Source organism: Phyllobates terribilis, unplaced genomic scaffold, assembly GCF_046119375.1.
Source record: "Phyllobates terribilis strain yellow unplaced genomic scaffold, ASM4611937v1 Scaffold_7__3_contigs__length_470593459, whole genome shotgun sequence".
Classification (NCBI taxonomy): Eukaryota; Metazoa; Chordata; class Amphibia; order Anura; family Dendrobatidae; genus Phyllobates; species Phyllobates terribilis.
In genome coordinates this window covers 4,912,853-4,925,094 of record NW_027362767.1, presented here as the reverse complement: position 1 = coordinate 4,925,094, position 12,242 = coordinate 4,912,853, and positions in this window count along the sequence as shown.

Sequence of the window (12,242 nt, the reverse complement as noted above, 5' to 3'; positions counted from 1 at the left end):
TAGGGGGCTGATGTGACGGAATCGTGCGCCGTCTGTGGATCCTCCTGGTCCGTCCTCATCCTCATTACACTGATGGATTACAGGGTCTTCAGCGGGGGGACGGCCGTACTGGTTTTGGGTTCTCACAAAGGTGACAGATAAGAGGGAGAAGTTTCCTGCTCTCCGGATCAGTCGTGGGGTGATAATCTCCATCGGACACTTTGTCTGGGGTATACAGTATTATTTGGGGGGCAGTGTAACCTCGGCCAGTGACTGTGAGGCCCTGAAGCCCCAGTAACAGAAGTGTGGTGGGGACTCTGCTGTAGATGTTGTACTCAGGCTCCGCAGCACCATTTATTCCTCCGGCGGCCATATTGGCGGTCACTCATCTTCATCAGACACGTATCAGTCAGAAGCTGATGAAGATGATTTCAGTCCTGGGGTTTCTCATCACCGAGGTCCAGCCTCACCCCGTATATCCCGACTGCCCCACCATCGCTTCATCATGTGCCGCCATCTCCATTAATCAATGGGAGATTTCGCCGGAACGTTCTCCTCCGGTTTTACTCAAGCTGTTTGCGTAGCGACTTAATTAAATCGTATTTGAACAAAAATTATCATATTTAATATTGCTTTAAATCAGTCCAAGAATCGCTCATTATTAACCGCTGCTCGGAGATTTCCTAATGAAATGCAAGTTCATTAACAGGAGTGATGAAACTTTCCACTGGATGTGACGGAGCTGCGGGCACTGCCGCTCAAAGTGCAGATTCAACTCCACATAAATGCAGATAATTGATAAAAACCTGATGTGCGGTCAAAGGAACGAAGAAAGTGATAAGCGGACATTGTAACCAGTGATGTGGGATCCTCAGGGGTGGCAACATCTGTCCAGTTAATAGAGTGGATTTTGTGATAGGGCAGTCTGGGGGTCCCCCAACAGTTGTTTCATCTGTTTATTCCTGAGTATAACTGTCTAGTGAATTTGGACTGGATTGTTTCACTTCACGTTTACTCATGTTAGAATGGGCCAGTCCTGGATCTGACGATGTCATCAGGGGCGGCCCTGGATCTGACGATGTCATCAGGGCCAGCCCTGGATCTGATAATGTCATCAGGGGCGGCCCTGGACCTGACTACATCATCAAGGGTGGCCCTAGATCTGACAATGTCATCAGGGGCGGCCCTGGATCTGACGATTTCATCAGGGGCGGCCCTGGATCTGACAATGTCATCAGGGGCGGCCCTGGATCTGACGATGTCATCAGGGACGGCCCTGGTTCTGACGACGTCATCAGGGGCGGCCCTGGACCTGACTACATCATCAAGGGTGGCCCTGAATCTGACGATGTCATCAGGGGTGGTCCTGGATCTGACGATGTCATCAGGGGCGGTCCTGGATCTAGCTATGTCATCAGGGGTGGTCCTGGATCTGACGATGTCACCAGGGGCAACCTTGAGACTAATGATGCAATCAAGGCCAGCCTTGAATCTGATGATGTATTCAGGGGTAGCTCTTGAACTGATGATGTCATCACGGGGCAGCCCTAGAACTAACACTATTATCAGAGACATCCTTAGACCTAATGAGGTCATAACCAACAACCGTGAAACTAATAAGGTCATTAGGGGCAACCCTGGAACAGATGATCTCATCAGAGGCAGTCTTTGAACAGATTTTGTCATCTGGGGCAGCCTGGAGCTGATGTCTTCAAGGGAAGCCCTGGAACTAATACTATTATCAGAGACCTAGACCTAATGACCTCATTAAAGACAGCCTCGGAACTAATGAGGTCATTAGGGGCAGCCCTGATATAGATGATGTCATAAGGAGCAGCCTCGAAACAGAAAATGTTACCAGGGGCAGCCCGGGAACAAATAATGTCAACAGGGGCAGCCCGGGAACAAATTATGTCATCAGGGGCAGCCCGGGAACAAATTATGTCATCAGGGGCAGCCCGGGAACAAATTATGTCATCAGGGGCAGCCCGGGAACAAATTATGTCATCAGGGGCAGCCCGGGAACAAATTATGTCATCAGGAGCAGCCCGGGAACAAATTATGTCATCGGGGTCATAAGGGTCGGCCTAGAGCTGATGGTGTCATTAGGTGGTTGAGATAAGGTAAATATCCTCCATATTTCCAACATTGAAAAGGTTCTGACCATATGGTATCTGGATCAATATCTCCAAAGAACTCCCAGGTCTCTGTTTAGGGCAAGGTATGGCACAGGGTCCCTCCTCAGTATGGGCCCCTGACGGCTGCACGGGCCCTTTCTGTAGCTCTCTTCCTTGCCGTGCCGCCATTACTTACAGAGAAGTCCTCATCTCCAAGATGCAGATGCAGAGAACTTTAGTGACAAGGCATTGGAGGATCTATGGTCGGCAGACCAATATACCCACCATGACTTCACCGTTTAGGGGGGTCCTATGCTTATAGAATACAACATTGACTTTGTTATTCCAGTCTTCGGGCGTTGATCCAGTAACTTTACTGCCCAACTCTTATAATATTCCCAAGACTATCATGTGCCACGAACATCGGCGGTGTAACTTCTGCCTCCAATATAAACATGGACGGATTGTTAATAACCCAAACAATATGAGAGATGTTATAATGTAGCACCAGGTCATATAACGCGGGGCTCTCACTGAACCCCTCCCCCGATGATCCCACCAGAAGACGCCGTATACTGCAGGCTCCGGGGAGGTCCGGGGTCGTCTATGGCGAAGATTACACATATCGTGTTCAGACTCCATAGAAGCTCACAGTCATTTGGAGAACGACAGAAGAGCTTATGTGGATTTCACATTTACTAATACTGAAGCTTAAGTCTTTTCTCGCTGCCAAAACCTACACGGGAGACGGCGGCCGCGGGTGAAATAATAAGCCGATGGCGAGTCCTAAACTGAAATGTTAGAATCCCAATTTCTAGATGGAAATGATCGTTGCCGCTTTATGTCGACACCGGCGCATTTCTAGGGCATCGCTTAGTAATATATTATAGCAGGATATTTAACGCGCCGTGCGTCTTACGGCCGACTACCCAGAATGCCCGGCGTCACTGCAGGTGATGCTGCGCAGCGGGTCCGAGTGACAAGACGGGAGAGAAGAGCAGCAGCGCGGGGAGAGACGGCGGCCAACATGCCAAACCCAACACTAAGCTACTTAGGCTCCTAAAGCCGATTAGCTGCTCCGGCTTCTAAATGTTCATCTTTGGCAAAAAAAAAAAAAGTCCTATAATTACAATTTAAGAGAAAAAAAAAATAAATTCTGGAGCCACAAAAGTAGTAACACGTCTCCCAAAAACGAGGCAGATCGGCGAACAACATGGAATAGATGTTGAAGGGGTTTGTGGATTGTCAGTCAAAATCAACAAGCTCCAATCCTCAAATATTAGTCTCAGCCTAACCATAAGTGTCAGCCTAAACCTGACATTCAGCCTAGCCCTAACCCGTACCCTAATCCTCTGCCTAAACAATTCTCAGCCTAACTATAAGTCTCAACGTAACCATTACCATCAGTCTAAGCATAAGTAATAAACTGAATATTCAGCCCAACCCTCAGCTTAACTATATCCATCAGCCTAAACCTAACCCTCAGGCTAATCAACCTCAGCTTAATGATAAGCCTCAGCCTAACCATAGCCATCAGCTAAAGCATGTGTCAGCCTAACCAGAACAATCAGCATAAACCCAATACCCAGTCTATGGCCACGGCCCCACTATCAGTATTCGGTCAGTATTTGGTCAGTATTTTTCTCAGGAGTGGGAGCCAAAACCAGGTGAGGAACAATCAGAGAAAAGGTAGAATAGAAACAAGTCACCAATTCTGCATTTATCACCCACTCCTGGTTTTGGTTCCCACTCCTGAGAAAAATACTGACCGAATACTGACTGAATACTGATAGTGGGGCCGTGGCCTAACCCTAACACTCAGGCTAACTATCCCCCTCAGGTTAATCCTCAGCTAATCCTAACCCTCATTCTAAGCTTAATACTCAGCCTAAATGTAACCATCAGCCTAATCCTAATTCTCAACCAAACCCTACGCTGTAAATCTAACCCTCAGCCTAAGTACAGCCTTCATCTTCATCCTCAGCTTATCTCTAACCCTCATTTTATTCATAACCTTCAGCCTAAATCTATTACTCAGCCTAACCATAACCTTCAGCTTAACAATAACCTTTACCCTAAAACTAATCCTTACCCTAACCGTAACCCTGTCACACCCGCAAATAGTGGAGGTAACAGTAGCCGTGTGCAGCTTCGTGTGTCAGTCCGCGTACCAGACATTGACAAGCGCTGCCGGCTGCCATTACATGTTCTAGTCTTTTCCGTTAATCGACCAGCGCGCGTTGAGGTTTCTTATTTTTCCGTCTCATAGGCTAACATTCCCCCGTGTGGTCCGTTCTCTATATGAGCAGCACAGAGACCAAAAATACATTTCTCTGAAGAGTTCACACGATGCGGGTTTTTTTGGGATTGTAGTGATGGGCGAGCACTAAAATGCTCGGGTGCTCGATGCTCGGGTCGAGCACATTGGAATACTCGGGTGATCGACCCGAGCAACGAGCCCAATGTAAGTCTATGGGAAACTCGAGCATTTTTCAGGCGGCTCCCCCCCCCTGCGGTCTGCGGAGGGCCTAAAAATTGCCCAAATCGATGGGAACAGTGTTCAAATAACATGGGAACAGCATGGGGAAGACCCATGGAAGCATTTCTGACCCCCAGGTCACTGCTGTCAGCAGCGTTGTCAGAGTATTACGCCTCTTTTACGGAGTCACAATAAAACATACAAAAACGAAACCAAAATGGATTTTCCTGGGAAATATGTTAAGGAACATCCTTTCCAGGGTAATGACTTGTATATAAGGCAAAATAAATACCCCCCCCCCCCCAAAAAAAATGCTCCGCCACACCTTGGGCTATGTTCACACATAGCGTTTTTGCACTTTTACATTGCTTTTAACTGTGAAAAATACATTAACCAGTAAATGTAACATTTTGCTGCCTTATCTGGCCATGTGGTGTGTGACACATCATCAGACACATCCTGTTTCATGTATGAAGGAGGGACTCTGAAAGTCACAAAACCTATTTATACAAGGCCAGCAGTCGTCCCTCACTATTGTTAGAGGGCTATGCTTTATTGTTCTCATTATTAAGGAGCAGGTTCCCTATACTGTTATTGTGTATGCAGTAACTGCAAAGGCTGCCGAAAATTAGGACGTGCTCCAATACTCCTTTGAAGAAACATAGAGGAGGGCCTCATTAAAAAAAAATCCTATTATAAAGGAATGAGTCTTCTATACTGTTATTGCGTATGCAGTGACTACAGGGGGTGCCAAAAATTTGAAAGCACTCCAATACCCCTTTGAAGAGACATAGAGGAGGGTCTCATTAAAAAATTGTTCCCATTATTAAGGAGTGGGTCTTTTATACTGGTAACTGGTAACATTTACCCTTGAGGGGTATACATAAACATACTGTACAACATACAGAATGTTAGAGGTAGGCCTCTAAAAAAATTTCCTACGGGCATCATAAACACCCTTTAAAAAAATGATGTAGGTGTTGCATCACGGTCACCCTGGTGATATGGTGGTGGAGTATGAGGAGAAGAAGGACAACATAAAATAGACAAAATCTTGAAGTGTATTCCCATGTCTGGGTGTGAAGAGGTGCATGGGAATAGACCCCCCAAAAAAAACACTGGATTTGACTTTGTGTTCCGCTGCTATCATCCGGTGGTGTTGAGAAGTTTGGCCCAATCCAGCCCTTGTTCATTTTGATAAGAGTCAGCCTGTCAGTATTTTTAGTTGACAGGCGGATGAACCTATCAGTTATAATTCCACCAGCGGCACTAAAACTCCACTTTAAAAAAATGCTAACAGCAAGGCAGACCAAGACCTCCAAGGCACAGAGACCCAGTTCTTGCCACGTGTCCAGCTTGGATATCCAATAATTATAAGTCACAGAGGAATCACGGAGGACGTTGGTACAGTCGGCAAGGTACTCCCTCAGCATCTTCCCAAACTTTTCCCTCCTTGTCAGAGTACCCCGCGCCTCATGGCCTGGGCTCTGGGAGGGTCTGAGAAAACTGTCACAGACCTTTGACAGTGTTCCCCTGCCTCTGCTGCATCGTATTTGTGTCTCTCTCGCCTGTACTCCTTGGATGTCCAACAAACTGTGACATCTTCCGCCAGCGTTTTCAGATGGAATTTTTTAAAATAATTCTACAACAAAGGCCCTTCTGGTACTACAACATTTTACTAGTCCTCTCCACCACGGGAAGGAGAGATAGAAAGTTCTCCTTGTAGGGAGGGTCTAGAAGTGTCACCAACCAGTAATTAGTGTTGGCCAATATGCGTACAACGTGAGGGTCAAGGGAAAGGTAGCGGAACATAAAGTCAGCCATGTGTGCCAGACTGCCAACAGCCAAGTCTTCCCTGTCCTGACTAAGAGGACGACTATCCATGCTCTCCTCCTAGTCCTCCTCCTCATTCTCCCTCTCCTCAGGCCATCCACGATGAACAGACGGTATGACTGTTATGTGGGTAGTACCTTCTGTAGCGCAGGAAAACAGCTCCTGTTCCTCCTCCTCATCATCCAATCCGCTTGAGATGAGATGAGGCTAGGCTGTGTGGCATCACCCTGTATAGTTCCTTGCTCTATCTCATCATGCTGCGCCTGCAATGCTTCTTCTTTAATTGCGAGCAGCGAGCGTTTCAGTAGACAGAGAAGTGGGATGGTGACGCTAATTATGGCATCATCGTCACTCGCCATATTGGTAGAGTCCTCAAAGTTTTGGAGGCGGCACAGATGTCAGACATTCATGCCCACTCATCAGCTCTTATGAGGCTAACCTGAATACTGACGGGCTTGTTGAAGCTCGTACTCAACAACTACCCTCTGCTGCTCACAAATCCTTCCCAACATCTACAACGTTGAGTTCCAACATGTGGTGACATCGCACACCAGTCGGTGAGCTGGAAGTTGCAAACGCTGCTGAAGCACGGCAAGGGTGACGGAAGCTCTAGGTGACTTTCTGAAATGGGCTCACATGCGACATACTTTCACAAGTAGCTCAGGCAGATCTGGGTAGATTTTGAGAAACTGCTTGTGATGATATAGCTTATAATCTTACTCAGCCAGATTGTTAGATTTTTTTAAGCCAAGAGAAAAACGCTATTGTGTTTATGTAGACTTGTGAATGTATGTGTATTTCTGTGGCTGGTCAAGAAGGTCTTACTATTATGTGTATAAAACTGAATGTTGACTTCTCTTCATTTGGAAACAATGGTGTTTGTTAATATGCTAATGACATATTGTACTAACCCAGGTAGAAGTGAATTTAAAGAGCAGGATGGATACAAACTATGCAAGTTGATTAAATGCTCACACAATGAGTCCCTTCCACCTTCATCCCTGACCTTTGATCTGCGAATGATGACCTTACACAGATGTAAATATAAACAGAAATGTCTGTAGTGCTGCAAGGAGAATCAGAAAGACTTTACAAGGAGAATCAAAGGTCAGACTCTCTCAGACCACCAACTTGGTAGCATGGCTTTACCCAAAGAGACACAGATTTAGAATCTACATGATTCCGGCCTAAGGGTATATGGCCCTGACTGGAAAGATACGGATCTGCTCCATTGACCATCAGAGACAACATGGATACATGTGGGGAGACCAGGTTGGGACGATGAAGTCACCTGGCCCCATAGATATGTTGTTTAGGGTTGCCAGGTGGGACCTTTTGGTCACCTGGAACCCATGGAGACATTCGGAGAAGCCAGATTGGAACCAGCCGATCATCTGGCCCCATGGAAACTCTCGGAGAGGCCAGCGTGGGACCCTCAGGTCTCCTGGCCTTGTACCTTGAGGGACTGCTAGCTTCCTAAGCTTGCCGCCACCTTCTCTCTGTGGGGCCCACCAGAAACAGGGGGTCACTGCTTGAGGTAGTTGGCCCTGGAAGTCCCAAAGTTGCAGCTGTTCTATCCCAGGTGGGCGGAGCGGAAGTGTGAGACTGTGTAGTGTTGTACCATCTTGGGTATTTGCTGGGACTGTTCTATGTGTTTATTGTCCGTTTTGTGGTTCAATAAAATATTGGCACGCTGTTTTACCCTCACCCTGTGTTGTCTGAGTAGTATTACGCCCACAGAAGACCCCGTGTCTTCACACCGCTGAACCACTAGGTGGAGCACATAGGCCAGGCATGGTACGTGTGTGAGCTCACCTCGCCTCAGAGCCGCAACGATGTTCCGGCCATTGTCACACACGACCATGCCTGGCTGTAGGTTCAGCGGTGACAGCCACAGATCTGCCTGCTCTGTTACAGCTGTCAACAACTCTTCAGAGGTGTGTGGTTTGTCACCTAAGCACATTAGCCTCAGCACAGCGTGTTGCCACTTGGCCAAGGCAGTGCTGCAGTGCTTCCATCTTCCAACTGATGTGGTCATTTCGGAGATGGAGGCTGAAGAAGAGGAGGAGGAGCTGTAGAATGTGAGGGAAACCTGATTGACCCATTGCCTCCAATACTCTGCATCGGGAGGACGTGTTCTGTCCCAGGGTCCGACTGGGTCTCGGCATACCCTATATTAACCCAGTGTGCCGTCAGCGAGATGTACCGTCACTGGCCACAAGCACTTGTCCACGTGTCCGTGGTTAGGTGGACCTTCCCAGTAACTGCATTGGTGAGGGCACGGGTAATGTTCCGGGACACGTGCTTGTGTAAGGCAGGGGCGGCAAACTGGTATAAATAGTGGCGGTTGGGGACTGAGTACTGAGGGATGGCCGCCGTCATGAGGTTTCCATTTCCCCGAGCCTAAAAGGCAACATTTCAAGTGCAAGCATTCGAGAAATGTGGCAGTTTAGTATTGTGGCCTGTGGGGCGTTGGCTGTGTATTTGTGCTTGCGTTCAATGGACTGGGGTAGGGACAACTGTACGTTGCGCTGGGACAAGGACGTGGGCGTGGTTGATGATGGTGGTGGTTGAAAGTGTGCAACGACAGGTGCAGGGTGGGAGGCATCTTAGTCTGTGCCATGGACAGAGGCTTGACCTGCATGCACAACAGCGGAAGAAGCAGTGGCGTCACCCACAGACACTGTTCCTGGACCCTGGCGTTCTGCCCAACTAGTCGGGTGCTTTGCTGTCATGTGCCTGAGCATGCTGGTGGTGGTCAGGTTGGTAATTTTGTTGTCCCTGCTGATGCTGGCCTGGCAAATGTTGCAAATGGCCTTTTTGGGGTTATCTGGACAGTCTTTTAAAAAGAGCCAGACCCGGGAAGACTTAAAAGTTGGACTGGCAACTTGCCTTGTGTTTGTTGACACCACACTGCTTATTCCTGCCTGTTGTGGTGCTTCGCCTCCCTCCCCCTGTGTGCTGCTGTCCTCGCTCTGCTTGTCACCTTGCTAGGTTGGGTCAGTGACTTCATCATCCACCACCTTGTTTTCCACTTCCGCACCCTGGTCCTCCTCCTGACTTGCTGGCAATTGTGTCTCATCATTATCATCCACCTTTTGCAACAGTTTCCCACCGTTGCCTTCGTGTGACTGTGGCTTCTCAAATATTTGGGCATCGCTACACGAGTTCTCCTTTTGCCCAGCTTGAAGCTGGACAGGCGAGAGGCCCGAATCTATGAATGGAAAAGTGAACAGCTCTTCGGAGTGTCCAGGTGTGGGGTCAGTTGTCTCCGGGCACTCGGCATGGTGGGAGGAAGTAGGATCAGGGTGAGGGTGGTCCAGACTCTCCTCTCCTTTACCAGTCGCTGTCACATTTTTGTTCAAGATTATTGTAATTGTTTTTGCGATGTAGACTCCTTTTTCACATGTAAAGCGCCATGGAATAAATGGAGATAAAGTAATAATAATAATGTGATCCAGACTCATGGCTACTGAGACTGGACCATGTTGGAGATAGGGTGGTGGTGGCGGCAAACTGACTTGAAGCTTATCTGCTATCCCACCAACAATCTTTTCACACTGCTCTGGCTTCAATAGTGGTGTTCCGCAGCCCCCTAGAAAGTGGGACAGGAAGGTAGTTCAACATTATGTGGGTGCTTGTTGTGCTCCCTCAGCAGGCACAATTTCAGCTTGCCCACTTCCTCGGCCTCTGCGTGCACCACCAGCATCTTATGCACTTTCCCGTCCCTTGCCACGTACCTTGCCCATTTTAAATGGAGTATATTTATCACGTTCCCAAAAATGTCACGATTATTACCGCAGTAACATCGGATCACGTGTGATGACCACGGTTTTAGGCAGTGGCCTAATAGTATGGTATTGGTCAGCGACCAAGTGTGAATAGGTGTGAACAACACAGAACTGGCAGACTTTAAATGGACTATAATATCTGTCACGTTCCCAAAAATGTCAGGATTATTACCACAGTAATATGGAATCACATCTGATGATGGACAAGTTTCTCTGTTTCCACAATACAGCAATGCTATTCAAATCAACCAAATTCGGCTGTATTCTGCTAATAAGCAAATAGAGCAGAAAAATGGTGTACTGCATTGCTTTTTAAGCAAATAATCAGGATTCAGAGCAAAAAGAACATTAGCCCTGATATATAGGGCTATGGATATCTGTAACAGCAGCAGACAGAATGAGCAATGGACCCAATTCTGCTTATACACTGTCCACAAACCCTGCTTGCCTAACTCCTGCTATCAGGATTAATACACTGCTCAAAAAAATAAAGGGAACACTTAAACAAGAGAATATAACTCCAAGTAAATCAAACTTCTGTGAAATCAAACTGTCCACTTAGGAAGCAACACTGATTGACAATCAATTTCACATGCTGATGTGTAAATGGAATAGACAATAGATGGAAATTATTGGCAAATATCAAGACACCCTCAATAAAGGAGTGGTTCTGCAGGTGGGGACCACAGACCACATCTCAGTACCAATGCTTTCTGGCTGATGTTTTGGTCACTTTTGAATGTTGGTTGTGCTTTCACACTTGTGGTAGCATGAGACGGACTCTACAACCCACAGAAGTTGCTCAGGTAGTGCAGCTCATCCAGGATGGCACATCAGTGCGAGCTGTGGCAAGAAGGTTTGCTGTGTCTGTCAGCGTAATGTCCAGAGGCAGGAGGCGCTACCAGGAGACAGGCCAGTACGCCAGGAGACGTGGAGGGGGCCGTAGGAGGGCAACAACCCAGCAGCAGGACCGCTTCCTCCACCTTTGTGCAAGGAGGAACAGGAGGAGCACTGCCAGAGCCCTGCAAAATGACCTCCAGCAGGCCACAAATGTGCATGTGTCTGCACAAACGGTTAGAAACCGACTCCATGAGGGTGGTATGAGGGCCCGACGTCTACAGATGGGGGTTGTGCTCACAACCCAACACCGTGCAGGACGCTTGGCATTTGCCACAGAACACCAGGATTGGCAAAGTCACCACTGGCGCCCTGTGCTCTTCACAGATGAAAGCAGGTTCACACTGAACACATGTGACAGACGTGACAGAGTCTGGAGACGCAGTGGGTCAGTAATGGTGTGGGGTGGCATTTCTTTGGAGGGCCGCACAGCCCTCCATGTGCTCGCCAGAGGTAGCCTGACTGCCATTAGGTACCGAGATGAGATCCTCCTTGTGAGACCATATGCTGGTGCGGTTGGCCCTGGGTTCCTCCTAATGCAGGACAATGCCAGACCTCATGTGGCTGGAGTGTGTCAGCAGTTCCTGCAAGATGAAGGCATTGAAGCTGTGGACTGGCCGCCCGTTCCCAGACCTGAATCCGATTGAGCACATCTGGGACATCATGTCTCGCTCCATCCACCAACGTCACGTTGTACCACAGACTGTCCAGGAGTTGGCGGATGCTTTAGTCCAGGTCTGGGAGGAGATCCCACAGGAGACCATCCGCAACCTCATCAGGAGCATGCCCAGGCGTTGTAGGGAGGTCATACAGGCACGTGAAGGTCACACACAATACTGAGCCTCATCGGGAGCATGCCCAGGCGTTGTAGGGAGGTCATACAGGCACGTGGAGGCCACACACAATACTCAGCCTCATCAGGAGCATGCCCAGGCGTTGTAGGGAGGTTATACAGGCACGTGGAGGCCACACACAATACTCAACCTCATCAGGAGCATGTCCAGGCGTTGTAGGGAGGTCATACAGGCACGTGGAGGCCACACACAATACTCAGCCTCATCAGGAGCATACCCAGGCGTTGTAGGGAGGTCATACAGGCACGTGGAGGCCACACACAATACTCAGCCTCATCAGGAGCATGCCCAG